Genomic DNA, 17400 nt, shown 5'->3' with positions numbered 1-17400 from the left:
GAGATGGATGTAGACTGATGAAACTGGTCTGCATGCTGGACTCAACACGTGGACCTTTTTCTGTCTCCTGCACTGAAGGGTGTTGTATTGTCTGCACTCCCAAAATAGCTCTGGAAGGTATTGTTCTCCAGGAGAAAAACCTCTCTGAAGTATAGTTTCTTCCATGCCCTGAAAGAGCGTTCATGCAGATTCACAGTTGGGCTGTATTAGCAATAAATTATAGGAATTGGCAGGTAGTCTAGTTGGGCTAATTTGGAATTAAGGGGTGGGAGGGAAGAGATTTGCACATGCTTCCCACCTACCTGCAATAGCAAGGGAATATTTGTTTTGGTGTGCGTACACACCTCTCTGGGCAATAGTCACAACGTGGCATTCGTTCGTGTCAGCAGTGGATTCTTATTTTCCTTGTTGTCTTCTTGCACAGACGTATTCAAAAGCTATGAAATCCTCCTGTGGATTTTAGGCATTTCAGTCCAAACTATGATCCTGAAGACCTTCTGCTTGTTACCATGTAAACTTGGAGACTGCTGAGTTCTTTTGTCTTATCTCCTCCTCTCCCCTGGCATTTTGCTCCCCTGAAATATACCTGAATGAATGTCTCTGCATACATAGAGGCACAATCACTTCAATGTCATAGAATCATGGAAAAATCTGGTTGGAAAGGACTTCTGGAGGTTATGGAGATCAGGCTCCCACTTGCAGTAGTAATATTCCTGACACTAGGTCAACTGTGGGTCTGCCCAGCCAACTCCTTCTGTAAATCTCCGAGGATGGAGAATCCGTGCTCTCTATGGGCAGTGTGTTTCAGTGCTGCACCACACTCCCCTGTGGAGCAGGTATTTCCTAACGTCCAACCTGAACCTCACAAAATGTAACCCGTGGGTGTTGCCCCTTGTGTTATTGTCTGGCACTGCAGAGAAAAGTTTGGCTGTGTCATCTTTGTAACTGCCTTTCAAGTTGTTGTAAGCCGCTGCGAGATCTCCCCTTAGCCTCCTGTCTGCAACACTGAAGCCCAGCTCCTCTCAGCCTCTCGTCACAGGTCCTGTGTTCGTGGACCCTGACCTATCTGGTAGCCCTCTGCCAGTCCCCCTCTCTTTCTCCAGATCCCTGTTGAACTGGGTTTCCACAGCTGGCCCAAGTCTATTCCAGGTGTGGTCTCACCAGTGCTGACCAGAGGGTGAGAGCATCTTCCTTGGATATGTTGTCCTTGGCCCTCCAGATGTGGCCTGGTGTAAAGTTGGCTGTATGCACAGGGCGAGTACGGAGTTGGCTCTTATTCAGCCTAGTGTCCACCATCACCCCAAATGCTTTTCAGTCCTTTTCAGTTGCTTCTCAGTGATGCATGGAGTTTTTTCACCTCAGCTACAAAACTTTGGGCTGCTTCTTGTTGAATGCCATGAGGTTTCTGTTGGCCCAATCCTCCTGTTCCACAAGGTTCCTCTGGATTCAAGCTCTGACATTCAGCATGTCAACTACTCCCCTTTTCCTGATAGTCAGGTCGCCTTCCCTGATTGTCATGATTTTGTGTAGATGGTAGACAGGGGCCTTGCTATCACATCAGCCAGCCCTTTCAGCACTCTTTTTTATATTTTGCAGATCTGGGTTATCTTTTCTCCATAATCTGCAACCAGTTGCTCTCCCACTGTTGGCTGTCCTCCTTCCCAAATTCTGTGGTAAGCACAAAGGAATTGAACAAGGCTTTAAATTTGAAGATTAAGGAAAAAAACCCCGCCATTAAATATATTGCATTGTCCATCTCTGTGCCTGCGCTGACGTACAGACTGTCTGTGCATGTACTGTTGGGTTGTTCTCAGAGAGTTGTTAGTGTAAACTGCTGATGCTGATTTAAAAAATAATAGCTTTGCATTGCAGCAGATTGGCCCTGTTTGTAGTACTCAAAACTGTGTCTTAGCTGAGGTGCAGCGTGTTCTGTCTGAAAATGTCTGTTGAAAATGTCTCAGGCAACCTTCATTTTGATGAAACCATCATGCTCTACAACTGCATCTAATGCAAAAGAATGTGCATCAGTGTTAAATGCTTTCCTTGAGATTTTATATGGTTTCAGAGCACAGTAATGCTGATACATTGACCACGGCTCAGCTGGTACATGGTAATTTGTTAAGTTGCAGTGCGCTGTAGTCTTCAGAGTGCTTTGGAGAGGGCTGCACAAAAGTAATGTGGAGGGAGACAGACTAATCTTCATACACGGGACATTTGTTACGTTTAGGGCATTTGTGTTCCCACCAGGGCAAGGACAACAGAACTGTGTGAGACTGACATCCTCCCTTGTTTTACTTCTACTGATAGGTAATGATCCAAACAAGAGTTGACCAGGCCAGCCTTCTACCATTTGAAACAAGAGATAATCAAATTATCTGAGATATCCGAAGAATTTGATGAAGGTGGATCAGGACTGCAGGATGAAGGCATGATTCTGCTCAAAGGGAACCTTAAACATAGTGCTTGTATAACTTGGTAAAGAGTTCAGATTAAAATATTATGAAACAAGCCTTTTTTTTTTCCTGAAAGTCTTTCCCACTTCAAAGAACAAGAAGTTTCCTTACAAGAATGAAAGGCGGTGAATTCATAACAAACAAGTCAAACCACAAGTGCTTTGTGTAATAGTGACCTGCTGCAGGCAACAGAGATGAAGGGCTCATTTCCTGGTAGCATAGGAGCTGAGGACCACTGGGGAAGCCGCACCGGCCCGTGTGCCTTCTGAGCTCAGAGCCTGGCAAACATCCACCCAATGCCTGGCGTAAGTTGGAGCTGTTTCGGGGAAACTTTAGTTACCTGCTAGGTCCCTGGGCCCCTTGTAGCTGTGTAAAGGAGAAAGAGGCTGGATCTACAAGCCACGCTGCTCCCTTTTGTGTGCCCACGTGCCAATGTCATCTCAATGGACCCTCCTTCAGCAGGAATCGGGAGAAATGCCAACAAAAGGCCATTGTGTTAGCTTTTCCTGGTGGAAAATGAGCCTTGTGTAAAGCCTCATGTTGCCTCGTGCTATTTCTGCCCTTCCACAACATCAAAAGGTAAGGTTTGTATCCATGCTAAAAATACAGCTGGGAATACAGCTAATGTTTCAGGACACAAGTTTAACATGCAGAATTAAGCTTGCAAGGAGTACTTTCAGTCACAGAACTATACTAACAGTCAGGTATGCTATGGATTTAATTTTTTCCTCGGGAATATCTGAAGCTTAGTAGTTGTCATAAATGCTGGACCTTGAGTCATAACTCTTCTCTTTTTGTCTATGTAAGACTACTGTGTGAAGATTGCAGAACACTTCCATCTCTTTAATAATTAAAAGTTTCCTGACTAATTAAATATCCAACGAGTCCTATGTGAGGCAATTAGTGTGCTGGGGTATTTGCTCCAAGGCAATGTTGTGATGACTTGCAGTACCAAACTATCTCATCTGCAGGTGAGAAATGCAGCAGACTCTTATTATTTGTTGTCATCAATGCACATGAAAAAAATTTGCACTTGAATATCTGGTAGTTTTCATACCTTTAAGCAAAAGGTAATAAGAAATAATGGTCCAAAAAGTGAAAATACTGATTACTGTGAAAATATTTTTCGCTGTTCATGAACAGCTTATAAGCTGTATCTGGATTTTGCAAATCTGTTCAGTGGATCATATAGATGAACTATTTTCAATTTACATGTGCAAACTATTTAGTTTGACTATTTGCCCCCTCTGATATATGGCTGGTTGCATGGTGACATAGTTGTTCCTGGACTGAAGGACAGATTTTTAGGCAGTAGAATACTGAATAGTAAATATTTGTGCTGCTGCATTGAAAAACTCAATTATGTGCAGGCATTTTGCAGAGAATAGATATTTTTCAAGCATTCACATGAATCAAAAAGCTATTCACTGGAATGTTTACGAACTTCAAAGCAGGGGTACATGAACAGAAAAGAGCATAAGAGTGCTTCAGAATTCAAAGAGACATTCTTAAACATCACTTGGCTGTGCCAGCCTTAGGCCAAGTGTCAATGCTGTCTCTCTACTTACTCTTTAATATTCTGGTGATATATGCACTGAACATTTGGGATGGCAAAGTGTTCTAAGTTTTTGTTTTTCTTAAAATATTTATGTCAGCTAGGGGTTGTAATCTAGGGGACTGCTCGGAACTGCAGGCAACTGGGAAAGGGAATCAAGGCATTAAAAATGACTGCCATCCTTCATAGGAGACAAAACTTTTTCTTATTCTCTCTTCACGAATGCTATCTTGAAACTGTTTGACTGGGTGAATGATGCTGGGATCAGGGAGAGTTTTGAGTACATTGCCACCCGTTGACTGTTGAGGGACTCCAAAAGAAGGCTGGGGAGAAGTATGTCCTGATTTTTGGTTTGTTTATGTGGAATGTCCCAAGTTGCACCAGACCGCCATGGAGAGACTGAGAATAGAAAGTAACTTGAAGCTGGCCACTGGCCAAACTGTGTAGTTTGGACTGGAAGTGTCATACCTGAAGCATGGTGTAGTTGTTTGATCAATAAATTACATGCAGACTTATCACTCATCTCATGATTCTTTGGCGAAGAAGGAAATACTGGAATTGGGAAGGAATATCCCATGCAGGAGAGTGGTTCAGTACTGGAACACGTGCCTGGAGAGGGCTGTGATATCTCCATCCTCAGAGATTTTGAAAACTCTTTTGGATGGGGCATGGAGCAACCTGATCTCACTATGAAGTTGCCCATGCCCTGAGGAGTAGTATAGACCAGAAGTCCCATCTGATCTGAATCTTTCTATGATTCTAAGTGCTGAAAGAGGCATCCCCAGGGAAAAAGCAGAAGGCATAAGGCATGAGATTAGTATCTGTTCCTATTTGGGTTGCAGGGCAGAATTCCAAGGAGCATAATAGCTGGAGTCTCATCTCTGCGCCAAGAGCCTTGCACACTTTCTTTACTCAGCCTTGATTTTTCTCTCATGGACTTTGTCTCATCTCTAAAGTCATGGGAACTAAAATTTTATGCTACATTTTTTCTCCTCTTATCAGAGAAACATTGCTTTGTATTATGTTATCTGTCTTGTCTAAAAACACTTTTAGCATGTTTTTAAACAACATAAATATCAGCCTAGGAAGACAATTATTGTGTAATTAGATATAACAGTATGAAATGAAAAAGAAGGTTTAGGACAGATAACAGGGAAGCCTTTCATTGCAACACTTCAAGGGCTGTAGCAGAATTGCTTAAGTCATTTAAAACTAGTCTAAGCAACTTCTCGAGACTAACATTGTATAGAAAAATCCTAGATCCCTTGTCTGCAAACTAGTGAGCTCTTGTAAGTCCAACTGGAGAGGACAGAGCATATATTAGACTCTAGTCTTTTTACATCCCAATGATTTCCACAGTAACACACCAAAATTACTTTATAAATAATATTTCATTTTGGATGTGCTGGCCTAAACTGTAAGGTTTCTTAGCAGAAAGGACTTCTGGATATCTAAAAGCTTGACAGGATGTTGCATCTACATACACAGGGGGAAAAGTTTGATAGTGTTTGTTTCTGTTTGAGTACAAAATAGGCAAATGAGTAAAAAGCTTCCTTTTTTGGGGGTTAGACTGCAGTGGTTAGACTGAAGCTAAAATATGTTTAGTGTATTTAAAATACATAGTTGGCTATGTTCTTACATAAGTAAAAACAGTTACTAGGCAGAATGTCCAAGTGGGTTACCTTAGCAATGATTGGACAACAGTAGCTGTTACAGAGAAAGATATATGGGCTGGTGGACTTTGATTTGCTTCAGCTGCTGTAAAAGTGAAGCTACAAGAGAAGAGCCTTGGTGTAAGCTCTAATCACCCTGTTCAACCATCTGACCACAAGGTGATCAGTACCCCACAGCCAGTGGGGTATTCATTTGGGTGATGGTGGTTCATGACTGTCCAGATCATGTGCTTGCTCAGCTTTATAAATTCTCTGCTGTGACAGGCCAGATGTCACCAGGTCTCTCTGAAAGCTGAAAGGGTAATATTTAGAGTCGTTGTTGGGGCCAGCACATAAAGACATAACATTACCTTGTAGAGCCATTACATTTAAAGAATAAAGTAAATGTGAGGTAGTTTTATCTCTAGCTTCAGCCTTGAATAATTTTATCAACTTTTTTTAAAGAACAGCTTGGAACATTGAGAAACTTTGTTCTGCAAAATATGCAACATTGTTCTCAACTATGAAAAGAAATTACTAAATAATTAACCACTTATATAGATCACAACACATTTAAAGCAAGGAGGGTCTCCTTTGGGGGGGATAATCATAAATTGTAGAGCTAGGGCAGCTGAAAGCTGCTGAGAACTGGGCTTGAACTTGTGCAGGGGTAACTCCTGTGATCTATGAGAGAGAGTCCACCAGTCTGACAGTTTCTCCATGCTTGTGCCAAGTATGCTGATGAAATTTCAAGGGGTTACCAGTCGTGTATGATGCATAGTTTACAGATATTTGTATTACTGAGTGAATCAGATCTGAGAACAAAGTGAAAGATAGCTCTTGTAGTCAGTGAAATGACTGATGATGAAGGTTACGAAGAACTTTGCATTTTAAAGCATTCTCAGTGAAAAATGGTGTAGGAAACATAGGCTCCTTGCATGCTGATATACCGAGTCAGCCACCTCGGTCTCTCATTCAAGTCATGAAACTACTTAGAACAATACTTTTCCTTTGATGAAGATAATGTTATGTGTATAAGGCAAGTTTTCATTTCTGTACTATCTGGAATATTTTCCAGTTAGCATTTTGTTATATGCTGTGATTTGTGGAGAAAGATTTTCTTTAAGCCTAATGAGGTGTCAATGTGTTGATACAGAACCTCATAAAAATGCAGTTGTAAGCAGAGGACAACAAGGCTGGACCATTAACTGTCTCACTCATAAAACTCCCAGACCAGCAACATTATCAGATCTAGTAGAAAACTGTATGGAACCACTGGTCACATACACTCTTTGCTTTAGAAGAGGGAAGAGCTTTCGTTTTTCTTTTGAGGCTAGTGAGTCCTCAGAGGTCTAGCAAAACTGGAGATGTTATTGGTACCAGGTCAAGGGAGGAACCTGATATACTTGTTATGGTTTGTTGTTGGCAATTGGGTCAGGATGGTAAAGTGTTTGTGATACTGAAAGTGGGCATCCTACTGTCAAATGCCTTAAATACAAGAGCTTTCAATCCAGAAGAGTTGCTGTGATGTTATTTATTGAGATGATTATATCTGTGATCTTGACTTCAGTTACATTCAGTTATATAGGAGTTTGTTCTGTAAATGCAGAGAGCTCTCTTCTCCCTGGGAATATTGATTTCTCCAAGTTCTGGTCTTTCTGACCACTAATTATCTTTCTAATTGAACAACATTGTCCTGAGACATGAGAATGAGATAACTGGTGCAGCTGATAAAGAGCTCAGACACTCACTGTATAATCTTGTCCTTGTAACTTGAATGCTTTCTCTTTCAGAAGAGACTACTTTAAAGTGTTGTGAATTTTTATGATTATATTTTGCATACTATATGAAAGAAAAATACTGTTTATCTGTACAGCAATTTAGTTCTGTTTACACATTTGAACAAACCAACAAGGTAGGAATGCCTTTTGATAAGCTTATTTCCAAACTTTGATTTCACAAAGATGGGAACATCAGCTTCTGTGTGGAAAAGTGTTTGTATTTTGGCATTAATTCATCATAACAAGAAGTGGTAAGCATCACGAAGAACTGTGTCTGAGTAATAACCACATATCCTGTGTCAAGTGTGTGCTATCACAAAAAAAGAAAAAGATAGAAAACTGATAAAATCTTTCATAGATTTCTTTAAAGAAGCTACATTTAAAAGTCTTTAAATTGTTAAAAAGAAGTGTAATTATAAATAATTTTCACTTTCTGCTCATATAACTTGTTCACATTTCAAGATGTGTTCTTGTCTACCATTACGTTAAGGCAGGAACAGTCCAAGCCCTCTCACGTTCGTCAGTTCATGCCCGTTCCCACCAGATGTCAGTATCATATAGATAAAAAGAGGCACCAGCGCAAGCAGAAATATTCCAGCTCTGCAAAGCTTTTCTGCCAGAATTTATTAGTCATGGCAGTCTTGTAAGCCACATTCATCTCTTCAGGTCCAGGATAATGGAGTCTATAAGGAACAGCCTTTAGTCTGATGGTGCTGGCACTCACACAGGATGCCAAAATGCCAAGGTCAAGTCTCTGATTTTGAACTCAGGGCAGTCTGGAGTGCAGAGATGTTCGGTAATTACGGCAAGTGGCAGGAAGGAGATTGCATTTGTTTATGAGTATCTTGGGTTTTCTGGTTTTACTGTTTTTCATGGTACATTCCTGTGGCCAAAATGTGAGAAACAAACCCCTGCTTCTTCATCTCTCCAGCACCGTCTTGAAGTTTATATCTCTAGAGCAGTAATGACAGTTAATTGGAACCTTTTGTCCTTACAATGCTCACATTTTCCAGTTTTTCCTATATTATTCCAATATCTCTTCCCCCTGCCTCATCTCTGAAATTGGCCATCTGAAAATGAAGATACGGCTATGTGAAAGGCATTTCCATGTGGGAACTGTGCTGCTTTGAAAACTGGGAGAAGGAAATAGGAAATCTTCTTGTGGAATCGCTTGTTTGATTGTTTGTTTCTTTGTTTGTTTTTCAGCCACCTTGTCTCATTCTTGGCAAATTGAGTCACTGAAGACTCCTGAATTCTGCCTGCATGGATGACAGCAATGCAATTAAAGGAAGGCGCTACTAAAAATAACAGGCCTATTTTTTTCTGCGTGGGACAAGATTCCTGTCCAGAGGTGACTGTGCCTGGGGTTGGTGGGTGAACAGTTACTGTGGGAGATAAGGGAACTTTATTTCTCTCCTTACCATTAGTTTGTTTCTCATGCTATCTGGGAGTATATGTCTGCTGCTCCCCAGCCTCTTTGGCTTTTCCCACAGATTCATGCTTTGGGCTCCTCCCTGTCCTGTGACAGGTGCTGGGTCACGGATGGAGGTGGAGATTGGTCATCTCCTTCACACCAAGTGGAGATTGGTCACCTCCTTCACACCAAGCTCCATTTGTCCCTGTTTTAGCAAGGTAGGGTTGGAAAGGACCAGGCAGGATCTCAAGGCCACCATCTTAAACAACTGGCTAACAGCAAATGATGCAAAACCTTTGAGAATCCACAAAAAAGGTCAAAAGAGATAACTGGCTATCTCCTGATCCTAGGGAAGAGTTCAGGACATATCTTCCATCTGGACCCTACCTAACCTAAAAGGAAACACTTCCATCTACTCTCCTTTGTGGCGAAGAGGAAAATCCAGAGATGTGAACTGACTCCCTTCAGATCAGCCTTGGTACTACAGAGTCTGCATCTTCCATAATCCTAACTGGAGCTCGATCCATCTTCCATAGCCAGACTGGGTAAGGCAAGAACAGGATGGTATCTCTTGTATTGTGCAAACTTTGACATTCATTTTTCAAAATTACCAAGGAGTGTTGTGCAGCAGATTTTTTTATATGCCTCATTATACTTTTTTTGGCTAGTGTATTGCAGGCTGCCATATGGCTCAATACAAAAATCTTTATGGGTATCTGCTGTCTCTCATAATACATAAAGTTATGTTAATTAACACTAATTAAATCAATCTAAAACATATATGAAACATAGACCTACAAATTAGATAAATGAAGTATGTTGGCCAAGTCCTTAGCTTTTTGGCTAAATGCTAACTATTGAAACTGTTGAAAGGTGATGCCTCATGAAAGCACCAATAACACTCTCCTACTCTGCACGTGCTTATGCTGTGCAGACATTCCTAGTGCTGGTGAGTTTTCTTATTCGTTGAAGGTACAGGAACAAGAATGTAAGTGCATGTTGACATTTTGAGCACAGCTGCAAAAACTAGTTGCAGCACAATAGCATTTCTTGCTGATGCTCTGAATGGGTGAATTTTTTCTTGAGTGTTCTTCTGATGTCAGTGGCCAATTTGGATTCACAGGCCAAACCTGGCCTATGCTGTAGCAGGGCTGAATGTAAAACCTGAGTTAAGAAGTAGGAAACAGAAGGCGCATTTGCTTACATGACTGTATCTGGAAAGTTGTTGTTCAGAATACTGAAAAAGCACAAAGTATTATCACAGGCAAAAGGTCTCTACTCAAGAAATTTCACTTCATTTATTGCAGTTTAATATAAGACGCTAATTACTGATTCAGACATTGAGAGAAGATGGGAAGACAAACAATTAAACAAACACCCAGCGAAACACTTTTCCTCCCTTTCCACAGGATAAACTTCAGTCCAGCACCTCTCCTCCCTTCTTCCTCGTCTCCATGTTCCTTGTCCCTGTATGCTACAGTAAGTCCCCACTGACTCCTTTGGGCAGGCGATGGGCAGCACAGGAGGTTGGGTCAGTGTGTAATGGTTCCTTTCTGCTAATACTTGCTTCTTGCTCTTTTCTTCTGCTGCTCCTTGCTTCTCTCTGCTCTAGCCTGGGATCCTCCATGAGCCACCGTTCCTTTGGGGATGCCCCTGCTCTGCATGACTTACCAGCAAGCTGCCATATATTGGGGCTGTCCCTGCCACAGCATGCGTTGCCCATGGGCTACACTGCCTGAGGGTTGTCCCTACCCTGGCCTGGGTCACCCGCAGCCACAGGCCCTCTTTGGTGTCCTCACTGTAGTGTTAATCACCCACAGCCACAGTCTCTTTGGAGTGTCACCGCTCCAGCACGGCTCACCCATAGCCACAGTCTCTCCAGGGTGTCTCTGCCCCAGTGTGGGTCTCCCATGGGCTGCAGTCCCTCAGAGGGAAACTTCTGGCAGGGAGTACGTCCTTCCAGGAGTGCGTCTCCAGCCGTGTCCCCAACAGCATCTTTCATGTGCCCTCTCCCCTTCCATTCCTCCAAATCTGTCTCTTTCTCTTCACAGGTCTTCTTTGGTGTGTCCTCCTGTGTCTCCTGCCCCCAGTGCTTGCCACCATTTCTTAAATATATCTGAGCAGAGGAGCCATGTGCTCCTCTGACTGGTTGAAATTTTGAGGTAGGGGTTGTTTTTATGTTTCAGAGCTGTTGTGGTTTAACCCCAGCTGGCAACTAAGCACCACACAGCTGCTCGCTCACTCCCCCTTGGGTGGGACGGGGCAGAGAAACAGCAGAGTAAAAATGAGAAAACTTGTGGTTTGAGATAAAGACAGTTTAATAGGTAAACCAAAAGCTGTGCACACAAGCAAAGCAAAGCAAGGAATTCATTCACCACTTCCCATCGGCAGGCAGGTGTTCAGCCATCTCCAGGAAAGCAGGGCTCTATCATGTGTTAACAGTGACTTGGGAAGACAAACGCCATCACTCTGAACACCCCCCCTTCCTTCTTCTTCCCCCAGCTTTATAGGCTGAGCATGACGTCATATGGTCTGGAATATCCCTTGGGTCAGTTGGGGTCAGCTGTCCCAGCTGGGTCCCCTCCCAATTTTTTGTGCCCCCCCAGCCTACTCGCTGGTGGGGTGGTGCGAGAAGCAGAAAAGGCCTTGACTCTGGGTAAGCACTGCTCAGCAATAACTAAAACAACCCTGAATGATCAACACTGTTTTCAGCGCAAGTCCAAAACATAGCCCCATACTAGCTACTATGAAGAAAATTAACTCTACCCCAGCCAAAACCAGCACAAGAGCTGTCTGGATATGGCTGTGATCAGCCCAGGGCAGTTCATGGCCTCCTCCCACACAGGTCACCCCTGCAGTCCTCTGCTACCCGGACCCTGCCAGCTATGCCCACTGCAGGTATTCCAAGTGGGGCATGAAGAATGTTCTAGCTTACCCCCCAGGTGCCTATAAAACAGAGAAAGCTTTACACGGCTCTGTTATCCAGAAAGAAATAGTCAATGCAACACTTAAGAAAAAAAATAATTTTTTTTTTTCTAAAAGATTTCTCCAGCTTGTGTATTTTCTTTCAGATTACTTATTTATTTTAAGGAACCAAAGTGTTTGCTGACAGAGGCATAAGAACTTTTATAGGCTAAAATAACAGCAATCTATCTCCTGCTGTAACTCTCTGGCAGCTACTAAATCAATGACAATAAAACATCAATGGTTAACAGTGTACAGTTTATTCTGAAAAAAATAAGCTAAGGGGGTGGTTGTTGTGATTCTATAGTTACACACAAAAGGGAACTCAGTCTAAAACTGGGCATTTGGCATCTGCATTATGTAGAAAAACATGGCATCTCAAACCAACAGTGTTAGAGCTAGACCTATAAATAAGTGTAGGGGCTGAAGGGCAAAATTCCTGACTTTGGCACTGATTTCCTGTTTGACCTTGAGAAATCACTTTAATCTTCGATGAAGGCAGAGCTGCTGGTATTTTCTCATTGGTAAAATGAGAATAGCATCAATTTTTGATCAGTTATTTGAGGGTCCCTGATGGAAGGCTCTAAGCAAGTATTGATTACAGCAGTTGTGTTATAAATGTTGGCTGGAGCAGAATTCAGTTCACAGTTTTCCCACAGGAACAGGGGAGTCAGCATTGTGAGAGAACTTGCACATGATGTAAAGCAACTTGGTTTTCTAGTTCAGTTGATATAGGTTGCTTACAGATAAATCCTTGTTTGGAATGAAATGATACAGCATTTGCTTGGTTGGGTTTTTTTCTATTAAAGTTACTTAGTAGTAAATTTTAATCTTTGTGGTGTTCCTTAAAAGGACAGAAAGTACAAGTAAAATATTACATCTGTTTGGAATGGATTTTAAACAGAGGATTATTTATTGTTTAAGAGAGAAGTGTGTATACATTTTCGGAAACAAGGCTATTTAAACATAAGATAGAATTTTGCCAACAATGGAAGGAGAAGTCATTAAAAAATGTCTCAGAATTAAAAGCCAACAATGTTGCTTATTTAGAAGAGGGAGCTGTAATATGTGCTGCAGAATTTGTTTATGTTCAGAAAACACATTGATGGTGAGGTGCGGAGTTATGTACAATAGGCAGTGTGACTGTAGGAGCAAGTTCACTCATTAAGATTAGGGTTCATTTGCTGTGGTCAGCTTATACAATGTAAATGACATAGGAGTCAACTGAAAGATAGTCATAGAGTCAAAGGGACCTCCAGAGGTCATCTAGTCCATTCCCCTAAAGAGGATCAAGTAGACCTATATGACTTCTGACAGATGTTTCTCTAACATATTACTAGACCTCTAGTGATGGAGAGACAACCTCAGCAGGAAACCTACTTCACTGCTTCACTAGGCTTTCCAGTAAAATGTTTTTCCTAATGTTTAATCTTTCTTGCTGCAAATTAAACCTTCTCTCCTAGCTACTATTTCCATGAAGGACAGATTATTCCCTTCCTCTTTGTGATAGCTTTCTGTTTATTTGAAGATGGCTACCCTGTATGTTTTATTCTTTACTTTCAGCTGAATATCCCAGTTCTTTCAGTGTTTCCTCGCCTCTGGACTCTTTTCTTCTAGTCCATGCTTTCCTGAGGTGCAGTGCTCCAGCCCAGCTGTGTTCTTGCCAGTGCTGAGCAGAATAGAAGGATCAATTCATGTCTCAAAAACCTTATTTCTGTTTCTGTATCTCAATATGACACTTGCCATTTTCACAACAATGTGATGCTGCTGACTCATGCTCGGTTTGTCTTTGACTGTAACACCTACCTCCTTCTTTGCAGAACTGTTACCTAACCTGTTTCTCCCCATCCTGTATTTGCACAGTCTGTTGAGTGTAGGATATTGCAATTGCATCTGTTGAACTTTATTTTTCTTCTCCCTGTTTTACTAGTTCACAAATATAATTTTGCATTCTATTCCCATGCGCCTCTAGTTTCTTCTAGCCTTATTCCATGGTCATAGCTATTAATGAAAACACTCAACAGGACTGAATCTAGAGTACACATATGTAAACAGTTCCTTCTAGACTGGGTTTTACAACTTGTTTGTGTAAATGGTATGTCAGACCATATAAAAAAATCTTATTAAAGTCACAACAGAGGACATATTCTGCCTCTCCTATATTCAAAAGACCCCTTATCCTTTTATAGATAGAAATGAAACTGATTTGAAGTAAAAAACTTTCAGAAGCTTGCAAGTATGTTCATTTGCTCCAGAATATTTATAGGGGTGGCAGTTACAAAGACCGGTCTGCAGTTCCGTGTTTTTTCTGTTTTTTCTTTTTTAATGATGTGCACTGTTTTGCACCATTGCAGTCTTCTACTGCCACCTCACCTGTCCTCCTCCTCTCCTGAGAGATGACCGCTAGCACATTTGAGGCTGCTTGTGACAGTTCTGTAGAAATCCTAGGATGAAGTCCATCATGCCAAGCCAATTACTGTCTTCTTTCCTTCAGAAGGGAAGGATTCTTGGTTCTCTCTTTTATTATGTCCTTTTGTTACTAATAGCAACAGGGTAGTTTACAGGGTACACTTTTCTAGGGAAGACTTGATGCAAAACGGGCATTAACCGTTGTGGTCTTCTCAGCATGATCTATCACTCACTTTCCCTACCTGTTAAATTGCAGAGTAACACTTTCCTTTTTTATAGTGAACAAAGCTTTTCTCAGTCTCTTTTTTACTATTAATGTATTTATGGAATGATTCTTGTTACCCTCTTTGTCTCCTGCTCATTGCTTTCTCCTTTATCCTTATGTGCTTATGTTATTCTTTTATACTTGTCCTTGGCAATCATCTGATTTAGTTTCCATCTATTGTGTTCCTCCATCTTATGTCTAACATCAATGAGCAGCTCATGATATATCTTAATTGGTCTATTATGCATGGTAGCAAAATGAAGGATAAACAGTTTCAGCTCTTGATAATTTTTGCCTAAATTGCTGCCATGAAATAAGTGTCAGTTACTGAGAACCTTTATCATTCATCATTTTGGGAGATTTGTCAAGGTGAAAGTTCAGGACTCACTTATGGTTTAGACAACCTATACATAGGTTGTATGTATACATAGACAACCTATGGTTTAGTCTACTATTCTGCAGAGATATACCCCTGCTAGTGGTCTGTGTCCAAAGAGAGACCAAATGTGCTATTTATACCACATATCTTACTATCCAGTGGTTCATAATTAAGACAATACAAATGACTAATAACAACACTAATACAATCCAAGAGCTGACTTCAGTCTGTAGTTCAGTTTTAGATCCATATTTGAACTGCCAAGGTTCAGTGTGGTAAGATGATCTGCAATGGTTTTTATGCTAATGACCATCATTTGCAACTCCCACTGAGGTGAGCATAGTGGCTTACATTAAATGCTGTAATTCAGCATCTCATTGAATATGAAAATGAAAGAGATTAATGCATTTGTACTGAACATACTTGCGCATCAGTAAAGTGAAGGTGTGGTGACAAGACAACTCTCTAAACCCAATTAGCTAAAGTGAATCCCAAAGACCTAGTCCTATCTTGTTTGAGAAATGTCACCTAACATTGTAACATGTGTTACCAGGAAACATACTGTTTGATCACGTCAAGAGCCTTCAAGGAACCAATGCTTAGATAACCTGGAGATACTCTGCCAGAAGACATGTAAAGGGAATGCAAGGCAAGTTAAGAGAACTCATTTGTAGAGTTTTAAATTAATGCAACTCATCAAAATAATCTAAGAAAAATTCCTTTAAAATGAAAATAAAAAGAATATGACCTTAGATGACTAAATTCATTAGTTTGACTAATGTTCGTTGAGAATTTTGAAGATTTAAAGCACCATATGAGGCTAAGTATTCTTTTAGACTGCTGCAGGGTTGGATAAATGATCTCACATTTCTCACCTGCCTACACTTTATGTTTCCACCCCCTCTGCTCACAATCTGGGTTTCGCTACTCTCCCTGGCCTAATGTCTCAGTATGTTCTGACTCCTCCTTCTTAGTGCCAAGACATACTGAGGAACAGGCTAGAAATAAAGGCAGAGGCAGATTCATGTTTACTTTGTACACATACTCAGACATTATGTAATTTCTATGGATCCCTATATATACATGAAAAAACACGTTTGTGGAGAAATGGAAATATATATTAATTTTTAAGTTCAATGTACATGATATTGAGCTGGAACCTGTGCTTGGATATTGTCCTGGAAGACAGTTAGTGCCCAAAGCAAAGACCAAAACAGTACTTTGTACAGAAGGGGAGGTTTGTAGCAGGGGTTTCCTGGCATTCCTGCACATTGTTGTTGAAGGAGCAGGAGTATGCTGCTTGATACCTCTTAGTAAGTCCTCATTCTTGCAGAAAAAAGAATCCTGCAAGGCCCCATAATTTGTCTAACTACTCAGGCCTAACATTGAATCCTTGGAGACATCATGAAGAGGCCTTCATTCTGCAGCAAACAGATTGGCACTGCAGTGATGATAATTGTAATTATCATGAGCGTAATAAATAAATGGCAATGCATTTTGCTAGCTTTAGGAGCTTGAGTAATCTGGCAAACAGCTTGCTGCACTCTATCACACAATAATGATATTCACTGCCAGCCCAGGAAGTTTACCTAGGGGCTGTGACTCATGTTTGTTTTGAAAGGCACAGCATTAAAGGCCTGTGAATTATGTCTGTTGTGAAGAACACTGCATTTAAGTAATTAGAAATGCAAAACTAAAACAAATCCACAAGGCAAAAATATGCTAATTGATCACACTGTTCCACAGACTTTAAGTCTTTGTTTTTCTTTATGAAAGTTTTTGCCATTGGGGTGGATTTCTTGGGACCATTTAATTTCTGGTGCATCGGTGCTGTACATCTACTGGCACATAAGTTTGACCTCCTGCCCTTACTAGAGCAGCTGGATGTCTCCCCCTTCACTGCCCTCCCTGTTGGAACATGGTGGGGAATGGAAGTGCTCAGGGAGCCCAGGGAAAGGTGGGATGCTGGGTGGAAAAGTCCTGGTCAATACGGGGAGCAAATCTTTCAGATCTCTTCTTACGCCATCTGTAAAAACCCCTCTTTAACAGTCCTCAGGATTCATGCTGGATCATGCAGGAGCGGGCCCAGAGGGCTATGCCAGGGGTTTAACTAGAGTGTTGCTCCAGGTGCAGGGCTCTGCCGTAGACGCCTGTGCCCGGAGCCCTTGCTCAAATCACAGCTGAGGTGCGTCACAGACCAGGCCAGCTGCTGGGCCTGCATGTGACCCAGGAAAGAGACTTCGTCTTTGCTTTGGAAATGTGTGAAATGCCAGCTGAGGTGCAGGGTAGCGTATGGGAAGAGCCAGGATTGCGAAGCATTTTTGTGGAGCCGGCATAAAGACATTTCCTACCAACTAATTGCTTCTGTTATGGAAACAGGTTTTGTGTACAGAACCCTGGATCACTTCCTACAGCGTACCCTCACCCCCACCCCTACTTCCCTCCAGAAGCCTTTATTTCCAAGAAACACAACTATGCCAGTTTAATTGTGACAACCTCCGTGGTTTTGGTCACAGTCACAAGCCAAT

At 41.6% G+C, this 17400-nt stretch overlaps 1 long non-coding RNA gene across 1 annotated transcript; it reads left to right on the top strand.

Moving 5' to 3' along the window:
* The first annotated feature begins 8112 nt into the window (after nt 1-8112).
* Nucleotides 8113-15513, top strand: LOC115343889. Its single transcript, XR_003924319.2, has 4 exons — nt 8113-8186; nt 8648-8792; nt 9206-9400; nt 15426-15513. It is a non-coding gene; the product is annotated as an uncharacterized LOC115343889 (long non-coding RNA).
* The last annotated feature ends 1887 nt before the right edge of the window (nt 15514-17400 follow it).

This window comes from Aquila chrysaetos, chromosome 7 (assembly GCF_900496995.4).
Source record: "Aquila chrysaetos chrysaetos chromosome 7, bAquChr1.4, whole genome shotgun sequence".
In the NCBI taxonomy this organism is placed as follows: Eukaryota; Metazoa; Chordata; class Aves; order Accipitriformes; family Accipitridae; genus Aquila; species Aquila chrysaetos.
This window is presented reverse-complemented; position numbering and strand designations above follow the sequence as displayed.